We start from the raw sequence: 22,884 nt of genomic DNA, 5'->3' as shown, positions 1-22,884 counted from the left end.
AACTAGCCGACTAATTCATTGAGATGGTCTTTAGATTTCTGCTGTGGAAACAATACAGATGTAAACAAGTTAGTAAAAGTTTTAGATGGCTGACTCCTACAACGCTTTATGTTCCTGCACTCCTCTGTTCCTATCTTCCATCAGTGTCATGGGGTTTATGACAGGGGGTCTTATGACTCCATGAGCCCACATTTTCACACACCTTTTATTCATTGATTCATTCCTTTCTTTTTTTTGTTCCTAATTGAGAACTTCACAGGATGGTTGTCACAGCTGCAGTTCTTGCCTGGCAGCATTTAAATGCATGCTAAACAAAAGTCTCTGTCTTGCCCATCTCAAATATAGGCAAGTTAGTTGATAAATAACCTTATGCCACCCCAGGGTGTGATTATACTTTGAGATAGCACCACCCGTAGGATGGGTGAAGGCCCTTTGATTTTGGTCCTGTGTCTAATCATGTGTTTTAACTCTTTCCAAGTGCTGGGTTTCTGTTGATCTCAGCAATTCTGTACATGTTACAACTGATATGGTTACTGATATACGTGATAATGTAGCTGGCATCAGTGCAGGATACCATTTGGTTGGGCTAGACAGAGCTGCACCAAGACTGCAGTCATTGTTCAGTTAATATGCCAGATTATCGGCAGACTTTTCCACTGCCTCCTTCTCTTGTTTTTTTGCAAAGCATTAATGTGGTTGAGAGTCATGATAATCCAATCCATGGGGTTTGGTTCTTGCTAACCTTAATGCTCTTGGCTAACCTGGGCATGTACTCATTAACTATCTTGTACCCTTTTTTCCTCATACCAAGAGACCTGTATGCAGTTTCTGTTATCTTCCCACTTTTCTGGTGGAATTTTCACAGACCCCTGGTATTGTTCTTCTGCACCTCCTTGAGAGCTGCAGGAACTTTAGTAAGTGAGTAAGTTTCTATTCTACTCACTGCTTTTACTTTTTTTCAGTTTATGTACTGAAAAAAGGTTGTTTCAATATAATAATGAGAGAACTTAACAAAATTACAGCATTGATTCCTGACACAGTATGGTAAAACTTGCAGTTGTTGTGCTTCCTATCTATGTTAATATACGTTTACACAAGGCTGACAGAGGAAAGTTGCTTAGTGTAAATTACATTTGCATTGGCTTTAAGTCAGCTTTATACTATCAAAAGAGAGAATAATGAATTCTGAAGAGTTTAAAACCGCAAGTACTCCCAGAAAGTAACTCGTCCTGATTTCCTTATATTTACACTAGTATAAATCAGGAATAAATTCATTAAAATAGTTGGGATTATTTTCATTTGTACTGTAGCTTTATTACAGAGCTCTGAAGCAGTCTATACTTATGCTACCACTGCAGCAAGAAAGGGGCCGTAGTTTGAGGTCCAGTGGCCCTACATGGGTGCAAGAGAGAGGAGGTTGAAGCATGCTGGCACTAAATCCACGAATTAGTGTCTGCAGGACTGGGGTCTTTGATTGTAAAATAAGAGAACATGCTTTTCTGGAATTCTGACTGGCTGTATATATAATATTCACTTCCAAATAAGCCAAATGAGCTACAAAATCTTCAACTGAAACATAGACCTGTCACTTTTAGTACTCACCCATTTCCTTAGTCTGTAAACTTCCGGTTCCCAAAACTGTAGGTGTCCGATGTTTATATGCTTTTACATGTAAAGAATTGCATTCTGGTTGCAACTCATTTGGATTGCATAATATGAATGTTTAGGAGTCTGGCTGCTTAAAAAGGACTAATTTTCTAGGTATGGGGGGGAAAGAGCTTTTAAAGATGTTCCCACAGATATCTAAATGGGAAGGAAGTTGAGATCCCTTTATCCCATTCGCTTTTATTGGATGTTGCAGAAAAGGCATTTACTAGCTGGGAGCAAGGTGTAGGTTTAGAATATGAGGAAATCCTGGAGAGTATTCACAGAGAATAAAACATTATTTATAAAAGTGTCATTATTACCTGTTAATTATTTATGTTTCAAAAAATGAATAATATATATTCTGAGTGCTTGCTAATTATTAAATGACAGAAGTAACTCCACATTTCAGCTAGCTTGCCTTTCTTGGCAGCAACTTCAAATGAAGAAACAAACAAAACACCAGCACATTGTCCTAAACTTCTGAGAGCTCTAGTTTTTCATAATGGCCTGGTGAGGAGAATGACTCTCAAACAGGAAAATGAAAATTCCACATTATTTTGGATCAAAACGGCCCTCTAGGGCACTGGGTCATTTAGGGTGAACACCCTGCTAACCTCCTCTTTTACTTTCTCTAAGTGCAAATGTCAGAAATGTTACTCATATAGATGACAGTAATGTTTTTTATATTAGCACTGTTTCAGACGCAGAAAAATATCCAAAGACCTTGTACTCAGAAACAATATTTCCACTGTAACACCAAATTTATGAGTTTTTGCCAACTAATGCTTGCCACTGAAATCTTCAACTTAATGGGAAATCCAAATATTGCACCTAGGAAAATCGGAACTAAAAATTGCAATAAATCTACATTTTCAGCATTTGAATGGGAAAAAAGGAAAGCCTGCCAGCTAAGTTTCATGCTATGAATTCTTCTTACTCAGCTTCTGTTGTCTAAGAAAGGAGGTTTATTGCGTTGTTGAACATATCCTCCACAGTCCCCCGATAGTCCTTCTCCAAGAATAAATTTCCATGACTAGTATAACTATGGGTATGACTCTCTGTAAAAACAGTGTAGCAAATGGTGGTGTTTTTTTTTTTTTTTTTTTTTAGTGAAAAGTTCAACAAACTTCGAAAAAAGGTCACTGGTCTTACTGATGAGAGAAATTTGTTTCTTTCCTCCCTAGACAGAAATATGAGTCTTACTGCCCTTGGAGGGTAGCCCCAAAAACCTTACCAAAGCTCCTGTTTATCAGGTCTCAGGGAGACCTCCTGGTTCTACTTCCAACTACAGGCATGATTAAAGCCGAGTGGTATTTGGGACTGCTGTAGATTCAGAGAACAGCCAAGCCAAGCCTAGAGGCTTCTTTCTCTGCCTGGAGTTTATCAATTAACTTGAAGCTTTTTATGTTTCAGCTTTAACTGGAAGTTTCATTTGAACTTCCTCCGCAGACTTTAATTTCCATTTGATCTTAGAGAGACACCATCAAATAGTTTTGGTTCTATAAAGCTGAGAGATAACTTTATTGCTGTGTTTCATACCAAACCTGAAGAAAACATTCAGTGATTGTTGGAACATGATATTCACCGAGTTCTTTAAAACCACAATAGAACTATGATTATTTACGTAATTAAATGATGGCCTTTTTTAGTGGCAAGGTGGTGTACCTACTGAGAAAAATCCTGTTTAGATGCCAGGGAAGAGAGGGATTGCAAAGTTTCCTATTTCCGACAATTATTTTTTACTGCCTTTACTATCTGTTGAATCACATATGGACCAGAGAAACCATGCTCAATGCATAAAAATGATTGTTTTTTTAAGAGAAAACCCAAGACAATACTTAAATGGAATTTTTCTCCAGTCTGGATAAGCTTCTAGATCTTACAATAATCTTCCACCAAATTCTAAAAGAGCCATAACTTTTGTATTTCATGGCAGTGTTAGCATGATGGTATGACTTGCAAAGTAAAAGCATATATTGAAAACCTGAAATGGAGTTGTAGAGGGTTAACAGGCTAGCTGTGAAGTCCAGCAGAGCCTTTTAGAAATTCTAGTCACACATTTAAACTGAATTATGCAGGTCTTGTCAACAACTGCCTCAGAAGCATATAGCTGGTAAGGAGGAATAAGGGAGGATAAAAGTATGTCTTCATCCTTTTAGAAAAAGGGAAAAGAAGTCTTTTATCCAATGTTTGAGAACCGCTTGTAGGGGTCAGAACATTTGTACTCCCATGTCAAATCTAAGACAAAAGATATTTGACTGAGAGGATAAACAGATGTAAATACCTAAATGGCAGTTGTTGGCATCTATCCAAAGGTTAGGGTTGTTCTCCCAAAGGTTGAGCTGTTTAGACAATTAAAACAATGTTGCTTTTTTCGTCGATTTCCAACCTCTCTCTCCTTCTTTTAAAGTATTTATATTTTGAAAGACAATATGTATAAAAAGAAAAGTAAATAAAGACATCTTAATTTTCTAAAGATCAAAATGAGGAGATTAGACAACATTCCAGCACGTCTGAATCTATGTCCTCTCACAACCTTTTATGAAGGAGACCACAATGGTTGCCAGAAGAAAAAACAACAACAACAAAAAACCAAAACCAAAACCAAAAGACAACCTGTGTGTCTTTGTGAAGTATCGAATTATGCTCATAGAGATCTATAGCAGATTTGTAGATGTATGTCTGACTCTGATCTCTCTACATGCTAGCTTAAATCAAGACGAACTCCTGACTTGTGAAAAGTTAATATAAGATCAAAATCAGAACTGTGTACTTCATTAAGGTCATGACCAAGATATTTATTGTGGTTTAAGAACAGATAAGATTAAACCGCTACAATGCCAATAATTGTACGTTGTGTGGGATTGTTGGGGAAGGAACTTAAGAGAAGTCATTGCAAACTGGCTCCTCCCTTTCATGTATTTTGTTTATATTTCAAGACAAATGAACACATTGTACTTTGTAACCGATGGAGTAAGTCTTCTATTTGATATAGCTTACAGGCCTGCCTGTCGCTGTAACATCACAACATTGATAGCAAAAGTTTCCATAATTTTCCTTGCTGGTGATTACACAGCTACTGGTCCATATCTGGTTGCCACTATGTTTATGTCTCAGCATTAAAATACTAATTCCCCATCAAAATGACAACATACATGCTAATTTGCCTGCTGAAAATGAGGCAGCGTGAAAATAAATAAGCAAATTTCAAATATATAAATAGAGCCTGTACGTAATTTTTCTACTCTCCCCTGCAAAGCCTTTGGGCCAAGCTAAGGGTGAGTTTCCTAGGTGATGGAGGAATAGCATAGAATAGTGTCACTCTGTTATCTGGGGACTGTGTTACTGCCTGTTTCCCACATGTAGGTAAAGCAGTTGTCAGGAACATGTTGCTACTTTCATTGGAAAGTAGTCCTACATACAATTTGCTGATTACCAGACAGACTTCTATGTGGCTCCTTTGAATTAACTATTTGGTTCCCATATAATTGTTCATATTTCTTTTATGCTAAAAGTGTTTCCAAAGCCTAAATATCAAAAGTAATAGAAAATGTAAAGGGATAAGTATTTCTTTGGAATGCACTTTTCCTTACTTTTTGTTGATTTCTTTGCATTCACCTTTGGAGAAAAAAAATGTTCTTTCTACTAAGCACACATACAACAGGAAAGCAATATAAGGAAAGCACCTTAGTTTAATTAATACTATCTTTGCAACTTCACTATTTATCAGAGATCGAACACAGGTTTAGGACAGAGATATACCCATTTGTAATTCAGATCTGATACTGTTTGCTCCATAAGATACTAAACCACTAATGTTAGTTAATTAGGACTTTGGGGCCTGATTTTCAAAGATGGTTGATAAAAAGCAATAAATTATTATCTTCAGCTTGATTCTGCAAAGCTTTCTGTCCAATGAAGAGGGCAGTTTGTAGTAAATTGCAAACAATAGATAATTGCCAAACTCTTATATTGATAATTCCTTTAAGAGTAAATGAAGCAATGTATTTTCAGTAGCTGTATGCTTTTAATTATCCACGGATATTTTTAGCAATTTTCTGGGATGACTATGGCTGTTTTCCAGTGAAGAAGGAAGTGTGTCTTTTAATCTACTTATAAGACACTTGGGAAAATTAAAACTCATATTCTTCAAGAAGGTTTCTCACCTACTCAAATTTGAACACAATTCAATAGGACTTCTAGATAAGGCACACTTTGGTCAGTCAGCCTTTAATTATCAACCTAGCCTCAAATATTGGCAAGATTCTCCTTTAGTTTGCTTCTAGAAAGTTCCTTATATATCATTCCTGATTCAACTCTACTGTTTTCCCCACAGGGATTTTGAGATATCTCAAAGTATAAAGGGGAATAGTTGCATCTACTTTAAGCAGCAAGGGACTGCCACATACTGCCTGGGATGGAGCATTTGATTTCACCAATATAGTTCTGCAAACCAGTGCAAATCACGTAAAACCCTATTTGTAAACTACAGATAGTGATATGTACTTGCAAATGTTCTGTGGGAGGCTTGATCAGTTAATATTGTAAAGCGTTTGAGATAGCTATGGAGAGAGCATTGCACTTTATCACACACTTACTACCATTGTGATCTTTTATTTGCTCACTTTGCGTGGTTGTAAATGAATGTTCAGATATGAAAGTCTTAAGTCTTTTCCATTTAGGCTCTTCTAATATCCTCTCATTTCCTGTATTTGAAGGTCTTTCAGTACAGATATTTGGAAAGTTTGCCCATTATCCTAACCTCTCTATTTAATGGTGGCTGTTCTCAAGTCCTGTGAACAGCTGCTAGTGATGCAGAGCTTCAATTTGTTGCTAGCTTTCACCTACACACTGCTGATCCTTCTGTTTTCTTTTGTCTTTTAACAATTGCTGTAACTAGAGCAGCCTTAAGCTGTTCTCTGCTGTATCAAGAGACTCACCTTGTGCTCAGGGGTCACAGAATCATAGCAAAAGAGTTGGGTGGTAGCTATTTATTCAATTTTTAAATCTTTCCCCCAAACCAGGATGTATCAATTTAATTTGAAACTGTAGTTCTGGTCCATGGTGCATGGACACTCCTAATGTTGCAAACACTCTCATAATTCAACTATTACAAGCAGTAGTGGTAGTAAAATAATCTTATCTGCAACTCATCAGAGCTTTTTTAATTGAATTTTACTTAACATGAGTGTTGAAAGAGCCAGGCTCAACATGCAGCCTTGACTTTGAAACCTCTGGCGTTTTGTGGGTGTTAGTCACATCCTTAAAATTACAGTAATACAGTTTTTGTGGCTTAATATTTACATATTTTTATTGCTGTCTGAAAGATAAATGGGAAGAGGATGATCACAGGAGAAGCCTCGAGCAGGATTTTAATATGTTGAATTAAAAAAGTAGATAGAGATATATATATGGGAATGTGAACTTAAGGTTACATAGGTAAATTAAAGGCATTAGAAGACACAAAAGCAAAGACTGGCAAAGCAGTATGTAGCTGGCATATAGAAATGCACCATATTTTGTGGAGTGCATATAGTGGAACATTTGAAATTGAGGGAAAAATATTCTAGAAGTTCAGGCATCTGAATTAACATCATCAAAGGACTCAAAAGGAGTCACAGTTTTAACATTTTTATTGTAAGTTTGTAGCAGTAACATTTAAAACAAAAGGTCAAAGTGGAAACTTTTACCTCCCAGAGCTCCTCTGATGTTAACTGGAATTTACCTTAATATTTCTGAACAAGGAACTGAAGATTAAGTGTAATTTTTGCACGTATTTTGTGACTGAGTTACACAGCCCATAAACCACCTTGATGCACATTGATAGTCTCCAGTACCTGTGTTGCACATCCTGAATGTTGAAGGCTTAATTCACAAGCAAATTCTCTTCCCTGTTAGATTGTGATCTTGGGAGAAAGCTCCAACTATAGAGAATGAGAACTCCTGCGAAATCCCATCCCCAACACCTAAGTTTTGAGCCTCTCTACCCAAGGAGAGAGGATTGCCATTTATGACACCATTCATATCACGGGTGAGTCATAGTAGAATGGTAAATGGTGACTTCTCCAGGAACTTCTGCAGGGAAGGAAGCATTTTTGTGTCCCAGCACCTCGCAGGGACCTCCAGGTGATTTTTCAACTCTTTTCTCCTGTCTTACATATAAGAGCTGACACCATTCATGGGGAACATTGCATATTATGCGGATAGTTTTGGGGTTTGAAATTAGTAGAATTTAGAGCAAGACAAATAATAACCCAGCCAAACATTCAGAGAATCATGTCCCAAGATCTTAAGCATTCCCTACCTCAACAAAGCAGAAGCAAGATTTTCATTGGTAGAGGTTGAATAAAAAGGGCAAGAACATGTTCTAGGAAATTGGAAAATACCCGTTCTTACTGCCTTATCTGGGGTTCATTCCTTGGCTTTATTAAGAGGCGCAGTAGAATGGTACAAGTCAGAATTTGTCTGTGGTGAGTGCGAAGGACATTTTGTTCTTCAGAAGAAACAGAAGAAAAAAGTGCTGATGCTGCACAAAGGGACTTCAAGATACTTGAAGGTAGAGGATTATATCATATCTATAATCTTTAAATGTGTTTTAATGAAGAAGAAAAAGGGTTTATAGCTTAGAACGGAGAAGTGGAGAGCACATACTTTCTCTGACATTGATCCTCTTGTGAAATTTATGAGCCTCAAGTTGAACTGTGAGTTCAAGTGCAACCAAGCAGTGCAAAGAAAAGGAAACCTGTCTCTGTAAGACTGGCACATCAGAGATATGCAGATATTGGCTTTTTGTTTATCTCATGGGAGAGGTCACTAATGCAATTAGGCCAGCAGAGTTATTTAGAGGAATAAAATAATTTTTAAATAGTTTTCTAAATTATGGGAACAAATGCTTGCTTTTTTCCCTCTATGTTGATATATTTTGAAATGACAAAACGATCTGACTCAAGCTTTCAAGGAGGTGGGGAGAAACAAACCCAATACATCTACATTTCTTTTGGATAGAGTCTAAACAGAGTACTGACTAGTAAGAACGTGTGAAAATTGGTTATTAATTGGAAATCAGATTAGTTTTAACTCTTTTGTTTTCTTAGGGAAAACAGTGATGTGATACAGGTACATAGATGTTGACTGTATTCACTACAGTATCATAAGTGTTCTCTGGGACAACCATTCTAAGCCAGAAAAAGATTGGTTTAGTCCAAAGTGGGGGAAAAAATGTTCTTATCTCTCTCTTCTAAGAGAGGGCACTTCAGGTATTTCAGAAAGAAGGCTGTTATTAATTTGGGTTGTTTCCCATAGGAATGCTGAGTTGTTGTGGAGCCAGAATTCATGTTAGGACACATGCTTTAAGTTAATTGTTTGTATGAGAGTAGATGGCTGCAGGTCAGGGTTGCCTATTTAGTCTGGGAAAAGTACACAGGAGCACTTAACAGGGGAAATAAGAAAAAGGAAGGCTTTATCCTCCAGTGCTGAGTTTGGAATAACCAGTTCTAGATGAAGCTGTAGGCTGAATCCTGGGAGTAACTGGGGTGGAGAGTTTGACTCCTTGAAAGCCAACCTCAGCATTCCAGTGAAAAAAAGTCCCATTTGTGTGAGGTGATGATTATCTTCTTGATTCTGAGCACCTTCTGGAATCAGTGGGAGCTGACGGTTCACAGCTCTGGCACAGAGATTCTCCTTTCTCTCTTTCAGGATTTGGAATTATTTTGGGACTTCCTTAATGAACTCTAGTAAATTTTTCTTGCTAGCAAAGACCTCATTAAACCAAATAATCTAAGGAAGCAAATGAAAAAAACTTTGCTTGCAAGGTACACCACCCTATTTAATTTGCGTTTTTCAGCCTTCAACGTACTATTTGCTACAAGTGAGACTGGCTATTTTCTCAGCCTACAAATCCTTTCTTTGGTTCTTTTTCAGAACTTTATAGGCTTTGTTCTTAAGGCTCCTTGTACCACAAATGCTTTGCAGAAATGCATCTTTCCAGTCTTCAGAAAGTGGATAACACCAAATGTAAAGCACAACTGCAAATTTAGGACTAAGTTGCAATAAGCTTGATTCATATAAAAGGCTTATGCAAAAATAGTTGACTGATTTTAACTTGAGGATTCATGCAGTAAGGCAGCAGGCCCCAGAGTGAGAGAAGTGTCATAGTTTGATCCTTAATATGGCATAAAGCAACTTTAGCAAAAACTTTGAAAAATCTATCATCCTTTATATCTTATTGTCATGTGTTTTATGAAGAACAAAAAATCCCGACATAGTGGTGTCCTTATAAGAGGACTTGCATGTTGGGTAGAAAAAATTATGATATCTTACAACTGCTTTCTGATAAAGTGTGGTCTTATGAAATTAACAGTTTGTAAGCAAATATGGAAGCTTTTTTTGCCAGGTAACAAGACTGACTTACACAGTGTTCAGAGAGAATCTCCCAGGAATCAGTTGGCTTTATTTCACAGGATCACAGAATAAGCTAGGTTGGAAAAGACCTCTGAGATCATCGAGTCCAACCTTTGACCCAATACCACCATGTCAACTAGACCCTAGCACAAGTGCCACATCCAGTCTTGTTGTAAACACCTCCAGGGACAGTGGCTCCACCACCTCCCTGGGCAGCCCATTTCAATGACCAATCACTCTTTCTGTGTAGAACCTCTTCCTAATGTCCAATCTAAACCCCTGGTACACCTTAAGACTGTGTCCTCTTGTCCTATTGCTGGTTGTCTGGGAGAAGAGAGTGATACCTCACTACAACTTCCTTTCAGGTAGTTGGAGAGAGTGGTAAACCTTTTCTCCAGGCTAAACAACCTCAGCTCCTTCAGCCTCTCCTCATAGGGCTTGTGCTCCAGACCCTTCATCAGTCTCGTTACCCTTCTTTGGACCTGCTCCAGCACCTCAATGTACTTCCAAACTGAGGGACACAGTACTCCAGGTGCAACCTCAAGCGCTGAGTACAGGGGAAGAATCCCTTCCCTGGACCTGTTGGTCACACTGTTCCTGATCCAGGCCAGGATGCCATTGGCCTTCTTGGCCACGTGGACACACCGCTGGCTCATTTTCAGCTTCCTGTCAATCCAAACTCCCAGGTCCCTTTCTGCCTGGCTGCTCTCCAGCCACTCTCTGCCCAGCCTGTAGCACTGCAGGGGGTTGTTGTGGTCAAAGTGCAGGACTCGACACTTGGCCTTGTTGAACTTCATCCCATCGGATTTGGCCCATTGATCCAGCCTGTCCAGGTCCCTTTGCAGAGCTCTCCTACCCTCTAGCAGATCAACATTCCCCCCCAACTTGGTGTCATTTGCAAATTTGTAATGGTACACTCAATCCCCTTGTCCAGATCATCAATAAAGATATTAAACAGAACTGGGCCCAACACTGATCCCTGGGGGACACCACTAGTGACCGGCTGCCAACTGGATGCAGCACTGTTCACCACCACTCTGGGCCCGGCCCTCCAGCCAGTTCTAATCCAGCACAGAGTGCCCTTGTCCAAGCTGTGGACTGCCAGCTTTTTCAGGAGTATGCTATGGGAGATGGTGTCCAAGGCTTTGCTGAAGTCCAGGTAGACCACATCCACAGCCTTCTATGTGAAAACAAATCTCTGCTTGCTGTTGGTTCTCTGAGTTCCAAGTGTCATTTTAAGATTCATCAGCCATTAAAAGCTATAAGGGCTGAGTGCTGAAAGTCTGTAATACATTTTTTATTCCCCTAAATTGAAAATGCCTATGACCATGTGGAACTTATGTTGCTCATGTGTATGAATATGGGCTCTCACTAGAGGCACAGTTCATATTAAATCTCAGTATTACAGTGACATATATTTCTGCAGCTTATTGTAAGAGAACATTATTCTTGAGCCAAACTGGTCAAGGTTATGAATACAGGGGTAGAAACTTTAAATCTGTTGGTGAATCTGTTGCAGCCTATTGTATACCTCTGAGCACACCACAGTGCTTCTGTTCCCATCTTCATCCTTTGTCTGCATAGCCTATATAGGCTGAAAAATCTTTGAGGCAAGAACTTTCCCACTGTGTTTGCAAAGGGGATCTGATCTCACTTAGGGCCCCAAGGCATTGCTAAAGTAAAAATAATAAGAATAATTTCATTCAAAAGTGGCAAAGGGAAGAATATTTCTTTACTTTCAGAGATTGAATAAGTTGCTATATTACATCTGTAGATTCTTTTTTTTTTTCCTAGGACATCAGAAGGCCTTTTTCTCTTAATCAAATTTTTACAAATCACTTCCCTTACTCAGTGAAGAAGGGACGGAAAGCTCACTGCATAGCCGCATAATTTATCAAAATCCACAACACATGGAGAACTGAAGCTCAGGGATGTTTTATAGTTTAAAAGTTTTATTTAGGAATTTAGAAGTTTACATTTCTAACCTTGGAAATTGATTATTATGCAATTGTTCTATAATTGTGTCATTCTCACTTTTCTTGCTTTCATGGTTTATCTGATGAAATTATATTCATTGACTCAAAAATTCCCAACATGAAAGTGTTTTCTATCAAAAACTGGAGACATTTTTTCTGTTTGCTTCTGATATGCTATGTTTTTATGATATAATTCTAAAAGAGCAAAAAGTAATTTTTAAGAGACAAAAATCTGTATGTCCTAAACAGTGCATAGATTAGAAGTATTAAATTATGAATAAAGGAAGTTGGTAGATGATATTTGCAGCTATGAACCTTCACGTATTTTGTAAAAGAGACAAGTCATGACTCAGTAACCTGTGCTAGCATCCAGAACAAAGAATTAAAGAAATATGACTTAATGAGAGCTATGTTATATTGATGAGGTACTTTATAAGGTATCTGTTAGTGGACTTTGTTCCTGCAAAGGTAGTATGATGTCATGTAGTAAGACTGAATGGTTTTCATTTAATTGCCCATATTTTCCACTTTTTTTATTATTTTCTTCTAATTTAATTATTCACAATCAATTTAGTAAATTTCTCCTATTAGGCCATGCCATTAAAGTTCTGCAACATTATTTGAACTGATTTACAACCTTGGTAGTCAAGGGTCTGACCTTAATCCCAAGAAAGTTAATGAGAATCTTTTAATGGGGACTGAGCTGAGTCTTATTAGAGCATTTACATGGTAGAGTACCTCTGGTATATCCGGAGGTTTCAAAACTGCATCGGATATCTTTGTTGATTTTCACCAGGGACATCTCTTTTCACCTTGTGAAAATTCAAGTAGCGAATAGGTACATACCAATAGACTGTTATGCCTGCAGCCCACATCTCCAATTCTGTAAGGAACACAGCACATGCTTAACATTGCCTGCATGATTTTGATGCTGGAACACATCTAAAAAAGAGCAACAAAGCTGGAAACATAGACATGGAAAGTCTCCTCCAGACCTGTCTTCTTACATGTAAGTTCAGCAGGAGCACAAAATAAAGGATTTGGGCATTGAGATGGTTTTCCTGTATTTCATTTCATTTGGGTTATAACCTGGATTGATTACAAACCTCATGATTATATATTATACTGGTATTTAGATTAAAACAAAGGAATAAAATATTGGAAAAAAAAAATAAAACAAACCAAAATTACTGATAGACAATTTCCCCTCATCTCTCTATCTCCTGGGTTATATGGTTACGCAATTTTAGATTTAGTTTTTGACCTGCCATTGAAACATACTGATAATCAAAATAAGCACAGCTTGAGAGAAAGCAGATGTTGATCACTCAGTTAAAGGATATGTTTTTCATAGTAAAGTAAGAAAAAGGAGGATTATCACTTAGTCTGTGGTTCTGCAAAAAAAGTCGCCTATTCCAACAAGAAAAAACAAATTAGAAAAGTTCCAACACAATTTAAAATGAAGTAGCATGAAAAAATGCTGAATCTACTTATCAGGAACTGGTCCTGAAATCAGGATACCTTTTTAAATGTCCTGGTACTGAAACTGTGTCTGGAACCTTCTGAACAAACAGGGAGAATCTGAGCTTATACAGACCTGTTCACAAGGACAGTTGTATTTCCAAAAAAGAAGGGACAGGTAAAACTGGTCTTTACTTCAGTGATGCAACATGTATTTAGCAATATGTAAAAACCAGAAAATTCTGAAGCAATTGTATAAGACATATGAAGAACCTAAATATATATGCATATAATATGTGTCGAGTCTTTTAAGAGCACAAATCTATCTGTTGACCTTTGCAAATTAAATAAGGATTACACAGACAGTAAACCACATACAGTGTGTGCATGCTGCTACTCTGGAAGTTTTCCAAATATACACCTCTTTGAGTCCTATTAAATGGCTTGAAAAATATTTGAAAGGATTTTACTAATTTTCTTCAAAATACAACTTTTTTAGTCTACTGTATAACTGAACACTAATTCCCTAATGTTTTTCAGTGTGCACTATGCACATTTAGGTAGATATGAGATAAGCCAATATGGTTTAGGGGCTATGTCGAGGAATGTTTACAGAAAACGCTGACAGTTCCTATTGAACACTGATGATACAGAAGTTTACAGGTGTACATCAACCTTCACCTGAAAATTGTCTTAAAATTACAGCAAACATCCACACTCCTGGCTTTCCAAAGCAACTGTGCACAGCAAGGATTTAACTGCTGACTTTGCAGATCACTCAGAAAGGGCTAAGTTTGGCTCCTTCTCCAACGTCTTTGCAATGTACAAAGGGCTGATAAAAGAACAGTGAACACAACCTCCTTGGCTGTATGTCTCAAATCTTGCAAACACTTGTTGCATAATGTCCTCAGATTATAACCTCTCCTTACTCTTCACACTGTGAAACTTCCATTTCTGTTCCTATTGTTTTGCATTCCTGTTTAATGCAGTGTACATGTCTCTGGGTTTGACAGATTAAATCTTGCCAGAATAGTATCTACCTAAATGGTCCTCAGAGATTATCTTTGAGACTAATGCACTGACCATCTTCCCTCTTTCTTTGAATTCTTCCAATCACTTTCTCTGCATTCAGTGTTTGTCATTACTCTCAAAGATGTTTATGGCTTCCTTTACTTCCTTGGTTTTTCTTTTGGGATGTTATCTCTGGCCTAGAATGTCAACTTCATCAATCACTATTTTAACTTGAACACAAATCCTTGCTGGTGCCATTCCTGCCTGGTTGATGTGTTTCAGGTGTTCACATTGTCTTTCGTGTTCTTTCTTGAAACGCATTTTCTATGAAGATTACGAAAAAAGATGAAACCAAGGAAGCTGCTGGAGGGTTCCCACCATCTCTTGTCTTGCTGACCAGTACCACCTCCTCTGTTTGTCCTATTGTGACTCTGAGACTGTTTTTTGATTGTCTACTCACGTAGTACAAAGGCTTGCCCTGTGGTATGTTAATAACATCTAGCAATATCTGTGTATTTTCAAGTGTCATCCTGGGTAAGGTAGTAAAGAAATCAGCACAAATTGGAACATATACTTTACAGAAATTAAATTTAAAAAACACATGAATTTACAACATATGCTGAGTAAGGTACAACAATAATAAAAAAGATAAAAAAGAGCTTTATAGGCATAAGGGTCCACTTAAGGACTAATGAAAAAATCCTGCCCTATATCTTTCCAGCTGAGAAATGGCAGAGACTCTGTTGTCACACATCATGAGGGCTAGCCTTGTGTAGCTTCTGTAGAAATTATTGCAACTCCCCACTTTTGCATTTGATATGTATTTAAATCCTAGTAATCCTGGCTCTCAGCTGAGTATCAGTCCCAAAGAGATTTAGGATAGAGTAAGCCAAGGGTTGTGAGTCCATAGCTATGCAAATTCCATATTCACTGGGGAAATGCAGCAAGGACTCCCGGAGCTTATGAGATGGAACAGAGTTCAGAGCTTCTGGTTTCGAGGCAGATCATCAGTCTGAAATGCAAATTGCTGCATTTGGTTTTCTTTTTTAGCTTTCCTCTTTTCGGTGTCTGATCTAGGGGGAAACTTGCAGCTAATAGTAGTAAAACATTCATGTTGACATGCACAGACACAGACACCCGGACAACACTGCAAGTAATTTCCATAAAAAGAATTAGGGAATGAAGTTTCTTTGCCTGGGAAGGGTGTTATACTGGGCAAATTTCCACTGACACCACCAGATGAAATATGTTTGGCCACCACAGTCTCTCAAAACTAAATGTGAAGTGAGGCTGTCTGACTCAAATTCTTGTAAAGTGTTTCAAAACGCTGGATTCTACATTTACAGTGTGTTGTGGCTTTTTTTTCCCCTCTAAAGAGTGGCAATTAGTGGGTGTATCGTTACAGAGAGGATGGCAGAGGGAAACAAAAAGAAAGATAATTTCTTGTGATAGAGACTCACATGCCATGGTGATGACCAGACTTATAAAAGTCTAGATAGTCATAACAGACCACAAAGGAGTCACAAAGTCATTATAGTCAGTGTATTAATAATCCTCATACTGTAATAAGGAGTGTCCAAATAGCCTATGACATCAGAGAACTTTATAGCTCCAGAGGAACTATTAGATTTTATCTTCTCAAGAATCCTTAGATTAAAGAGTCCTCAATGAGACCCTGACACAATAAAACATAACGATTTCAAAAGAGTTGCTATGTTCTATTGTGTCAATAATTTGCATACTAAGGAGCCCCTGTGGTACCATAGTCCTTGACATTACAGAACTTGGACTTGATACATACTGAGTGGCATTTAGATTACCAGACAGTCCATACACAGGAATTGTTGAATATTACATTTCAAAAAGAAAACAAGCTTCACTTGAGTTTTAATTAAGAAAGTTAACAAAAAATATCCTCTATTATTTCTTAAACCCATAAAAACATGAAATATGAGGACAAACTAACTTCTTGTGTAATCCTGAAGGTTGGATTTTCAGATAGTTGCATGAGAGCAATTCCTTTAGCCTCATTTATAAGGATACTATCCTTAGTCTTTGTACTCACTCACAGCACCACAAATGTCTTGGTGTTATATGTTAGCTTACGTAACCCACAGACCAATATGTTTTCCTGCAAAAGCATGAATTAAGGAACAAGCAGGTGCTTTAACACTGAATATTTCTTTTTTCATTTTGTGTGTCTGGATAAGTGACATCCTTAACCTGACTTTAACAGTGTGTATGTGAATATTTCTCTGTAGGTGAAGAGTTCTCTCTATGTGAATAGTTTTATGTGTGCTGGAGAAGAATTAATGCCTCTGTATAAGATAAGAGAAAGAGAATCAACCATGACTGTTGGAGGGAGCTCCATTCTGGATAGTGGGAAGATTTTTTTACTCTGCTGAGCACAAGTCCTGCTGTTAATAATTGAAGGTTGCTTTGCGGAGAAAGGACTGTCCATATCCATCATTTTGAAGATGAAATTTTTCAGGTTCTCTGTTTTATACCATATCAAACAATCCTACAGCATGCAATTCACAAGTTGCATGACCAGATTCAAGTTTCTAGCCTTTGAAAAGTTTGCTATTTTGACTTAAGTATTGAGATACTTCTTTTCTATTACAAAGAAGATGCATCTTTTGAGGATTCAAAGAAGCAAAAAAGAATATCCTCATTTTCCTTGACAGAATGCTTGCTGTGTTCTCCATGTTGAAGACTGGCAAATATGAACAGACAGGTTTACCCTTTTATCCCTTCTTGTTACTCAATGTGGCTTTTAGGTCTTTCTCCAAATGAAGCACTCTGCAAGACATCCAAAGATAAAAGAGAAGGAGAATGAACTCACCTACACAGAGCTTATGAAGGCTTTAACATTTGATTGATAGTGTTTCTCTACCTGTGGAACATTTTTTAAAACCCTTCTACAACTGTGAGCAAATACTTTTGTGAACAGTCATAGTGTGTGCATGTGTATGTATAAAAACTGCAGAACAGAACAAGATTTTAAAGTTAGAGAACAGGCACATTCTGTTATTGATTGTTGTTATGCAAGACTTATAAGACTTCTGTGATGGAATGGTGGTAGCAGGAAGCCTTAAAAAGCGATGTGGTCCTTGCATGAGTTTCGCCTAAATTTATCAGTTTGCTGGGGCTTTTTTACTTGCTATTCCAAGAAAGAAATTAACACCTTGTCAGCATGGCAGAGGAGAGAAACACAGTAAGTCTTCATAGATCATTGACAACTACTGATCTCTTGTGCACTGTAGGCAGATTGCTCTAAACAGGAGACCTAAATTTATCTCTAGCTAATAGATAGGCAAAGAAAATCAAAGCCCTGATATGCACTTACTCTAGAGGGGAGAGTTTCTGCATCCCTAATCCCATGGGATCTTCCTTCTGTATGAATAATCTTCTATAAATACTTTTTTTAACAAAAAACCATTTTCTAATACAAATGAATTTTGATTTCTTGCAAGAAGAATCATAAAGTTTACTGCTCTCCAAAACATTTGGCAGTAAGAGTGAAAATAAGTGCCACTGAAATATTAAGAAAAGTATCTGTACAAAGAGTGGGAAAACGCTGGTCAATGATTCTTTGAAAGACTGAGAGAAGTTTTGCAATATGTGCACATCTGCAGAGACTGATGCACTTGTTTCTTCATTTGATATAATCTAGTTGGTTTTTTGCATGTTTTGCAAAGGGCTATTTCTAGAAGAACTTGATCTTTTTTTTCTTTGCAAAGCATTGACTTTGTTATCATTGTTATTGCTGTGTTAATGTTATCATACTCTGATTATTTCCACTGTTTATGTGTTTTTTGCTTCCTGTACAGTATAGAACTTTTTCTGCAGGCAAAAGCCAGAGCAACAGTCCCCTTTTAATACAAACCCCATTAAAAGCTGCCATTCTTAAATTAGCTCAGCAAAAAAAGTGCATTTTACAGTCAAGCAAGCAGTAATTGGACACTGTGGCTATGAGTGGCCCTTGTGGTGTTTGGACCAAGTCCAAATGTACCTTCTGTCTGTCTCTGACACAGGCAGACAATAGTAGTATTATTTACTGTGCTAGCTCTGTGTAATTCGACAGGCCAGCTGCAAGAACAAAGAACCACTAACATTTTGCCCAGCCCTATTCCCATTTGAAGGCCCATCTACATTTCATAAATAATTTCCTAAAATACTGGATCCTCTTTCTTTTCTATAGCTTTTACTGTGCTAATTTAGAGAATAAAAGTTAGCCTCTCAAACAGTATCCTCTTCCTGTGCTGTCATACATATATTCTCAAGTTTTGCACACTATCCCTATATTGACCCCAGAGTCGATACTATGCATGGCCTGTCTCCTTAGCTGTGCCCAGGAGTAGGAAAATAGTCCTCTTACTGATTTTCCCATGATTCTAAAGTTAAACAAAGGGCTTGGGGGTGGGCCATTTTATTCCATTTGATAAATGACTGACCTCCTGTGATTTTATTAAAACGTAAATATTTAAAAGGTATGCAGGAGGAGCATCCCTCCTACATAGCCATAAACAATATGTGAATGAACACAAGAGGGAGTATTAGGTAATAGTTAATATTAGGGGGACTGGGAGAAAGGGTTTCCTGGACCTAATATTATCTGTTGCTTTGACTTTGTTTCTACATCCTTTGGACAGTTTTTTGAAATGTAACCTATCAAGAACAATGAGGCAGCATGTGAACAGCTACAGCTCCAATTTACATCCATTGTATCTGCCTTTCCAACCATGGAAAGCATGAGAAGAGCTGTTACCTGTGCATTTTTGCATATAACCTCAGGCTTTCTGAAAGTTCAGGGAACTGAACAGCATCCATAAAACTGATATAAGGGCACTTCATTAGGGACATTCCTTTCCTTACATGAAAGGATGCCCCCTGTGAGTGTTTTTTCTTGAGCTGGCATCAGCACTTGGAGTGCTGATTCTTTAAACGAAAAATATGTCCTTTCTTGCCATTAGTGTCTCCGTTTTCTATCTGGTTACACTGTATAGCCTCTTCACCACATTTTGCTGTCATTTCCCGTAGAGGATGGCAGGAACACATATAAGAATATCCACAGGTGAGAAGAAGGCAGTGGGAATGGACTGGGAACACAGTCCTTTGATACCTGTGCACTGGGCAGGCAAGTTGTGGGAAGTGGGTGGAGGAGGCAAATTAACTGCAATCAGTAAAGAACTAAAACAAATGACTCCTTTAGGAGACAGAGAGGAGATGGGAATTCTCTGACTCACCGTCCCATCACTGTTCCTCTGGGGCTTCTCCTAGAGTGCTGCTGCTACATGCCAGCCCTTTCACAAGACTGAAATAAAATGCTCCCTCCTTCACAGAATGCAATTTCAGTGAGGCATGGACATGCTGCACTCATTCACAGACATGTATGAATAGAGCATACATGCCCAAGGTGTTCTGTAAATAATAATCAAAATGCTTACAGAGTTGCATTGAATTCTGTCAGGTAAAGATAAAGAGCTTCTCAGAGTTGCATTATTATGCCAAACTGTATCTGTCCATGTGAGACACATATAGTGACACTACTCTTTGAATTTTTAAACGTGATCCTAGGAATCCCTTAAATAATTTGTTAGGTGCTTATCAGAAATCTCTTTGCCTAGTATTTAGTTGTGATTTATAGACAATTATCTCCTCACAAAAGAAACGCTTTCCAAGTGTCATAGTGTACGGGTAAATACTGACCAGCACCCTAGAAAACACACTGTGAGATGAAATGATAGAAGCACAAAAGTAGACTATGTGCTTTCTAATCAGCCAACTGGGGCATGCTGGCAGCAAGGATTGGTTTCTTTTAACTGCTCCAGCCCCTGGGAATACACTGCTGCCTGAAACCACTTTGACTGCCCTGTGTTGAGCATAGGTAGATCAAGTAGATCTGCTTCAGTATGTTTTGATTGACTTATGGAGAGCCCTGATTTATGTCAGAAATTCCCCAGAATAAGCCTCAATGGTATCTAAAATGTATGAGCTAATTTTCTTATAGGTAGGAATTGCCTTGATTTCTCAAAAATCTGGACCTCTAGCACATTCACACACATCTGATAAATTAAACAACACTAAGTCAGACTGACAAGATTCATTTGTTTATATATTTATTTATTTTGCAATACGTATTCAACTAAATATGAGTCAGACGAATTTAAGAGTTGAAACTAAATTAAAACACCTAGCTTGATAAAAGCTACCACAGATGACAAATTCCTGGAGAAAGCTGAATTGCAAGTTCTAAGCTGCAGACCCGATTCCCCGTGCAGAGGGAAAGCATTACTCTTCAAGATGTGGACAGGGCCCTCAAAAGGACTAATTTGGCCTTAAAAAAACTCTCTACTGGGAGGTATATGCTAAATATCACTAGAAAACTGAAATCCCAAGTTGGGAAAATTTATTTTGTTTCTGTAATTCATCAGAATAAAAAATTAAACAGTTAGAGGGATTTTTCAGAAATAATAATTTCACCTTTCATCTGCATCTGTATTAGCAGAGCATAGGCCACAGACTCAAGATGCAGAATATCCTTAGCAGAAGAGTTTATGTTGCTTGATTTTGAATTCAAAACTGTATCTCCAATGCACAAGGTGAAATATCTAATTTCTACCTTTTTTTAAGACAGGTTTTACAGTTTTATTTTTGGTCCTGCAAAGCCTTTTTTTTGGTGAATATGCACTGGATTTGATACATTACTGAGAAGTTCAGAGTTTTGAAAATTGGCATTTTTTTAGAAAACAAAAGTATTTTATTAAAAAAAATGTGAAAAGCTACAGGCTGACTGCACATTTCTAATTTTCTATTTCTAATTTATTCCTTCACCACTGAGAATTGGTTGTGTACTAAGGAGTAATGGAGTTGGATCATATTTTTTTGTTTTTCATATTTCATCCAGATCGTTCCTATCTCCAAATAAGGACAGTGTTATTTTCAGAAATATTGGTTTTAACCTTATAAACCATTTACTTCTTTAATAGCTGGTTTAACTGTTGTTTTTGAGGAAATCTCACCAGAAATTGCTTTTGAGTATGTAAATACGTTCTGGTTGGTGCTTCAGCTGGCCCATCTGACCACAAACCATGATGATAAGGCTTTAGTCAGGCCTATCATGGAGTCCCTTTCAAAACCAGCCACAAACTATGGGGATAAGTATGGTCTTCTGTCCACAGAATAATAGTCCTTAACCATGATTAACCTTTCTACATAACACTGACTCACTGTCTAGGCTATTAGAGCTATAATTCCTTGGTTTATCATATAGCTGCTCAGGAATACGTATTTATTTATTTTCTGTTATGTGTAGTAGTAGGGAACAGGACTTTTGCACTTGTAGTAGGAGATGGTATATTAAGAAAGGCTGTTCTAGAAGTGATAGTTCTCTGAGAGTTTGCTGGGACTGTTAGTCCATGTAGTCAACAGACTGTTATCTTGCTAAGGCGAGGGTGAATAAAATGGTAATTTTACCACTCAACTGCTTAAGTAACCAAAGGAAAACACTTATTGCACTGCTACTTATATTTTTATATTGGACGGCAAATATTTTTTTTAATTATTCGTTATTCCTTTGCAGTATGAAAAATATATGGCATATTAATAGAAAAAATGCATTTTGATTCACTGGAAGTAGGTATCAGAAACATCTGCAAGCAATTTTCCTGTGTCTTCCTATCATTTCTTTCTTTAAAACAGTGTAAGAAGTTATATTTTAACTGGAAGACAAAAGCAGGAAAAGTTTCATAAAAACTTACTGCATAAAATTTTCAATTTTAAAAAAGTATTCAACCTTTTGTATGTCTTAGTCTTTGCTATGGCTTTTTTAGGAATTTCATGTTTTCTTTAACCTCATGATGTTTTATTAATGTTTGCTGTATGTCAAAAGTTCATAATTACTAGATCGTCTGCCTCACAGGCACCTTACAATTTATCAGCAGACTATTATACAATTTGACCTCGTCCATAAAAGAGCACATTAAACACTATAAGTGGAAGAAAATGTCCTGAGAGAGTAAAATTAGCAGTCAACAAATCTCCTCAGTGTCTAGTCTTGTATCATTTATGCTGCTGATGTGTTTGTGTGTGCACAAAGGTTTTCGGTGGTGTCCAGTGACAGTACAAGGAGTAATGGCCTTAATCTAAACCACAAGAAGTTTCACCTCAAGATGAGGAAGCAATTCTTTACACTGAGGGTGGCAGAGCACTGGAACAGGCTGCCCAGGGAGATCGTGGAGCCTCCCTCTCTGGAGATGTTCAAAACCAATCTGGATACACTCCGGTGTAAACCTAGTCTAAGTGACCACGCCCTGGTAGGGGGATTGGACTGAATGATCTCCAGAGGTCCTTTCCAATCCTAATGATTCTGTGATTCTGTGTTTGT

This window comes from Chiroxiphia lanceolata, chromosome 6 (genome assembly GCF_009829145.1).
Source record: "Chiroxiphia lanceolata isolate bChiLan1 chromosome 6, bChiLan1.pri, whole genome shotgun sequence".
Classification (NCBI taxonomy): Eukaryota; Metazoa; Chordata; class Aves; order Passeriformes; family Pipridae; genus Chiroxiphia; species Chiroxiphia lanceolata.
This window is presented reverse-complemented; position numbering follows the sequence as displayed.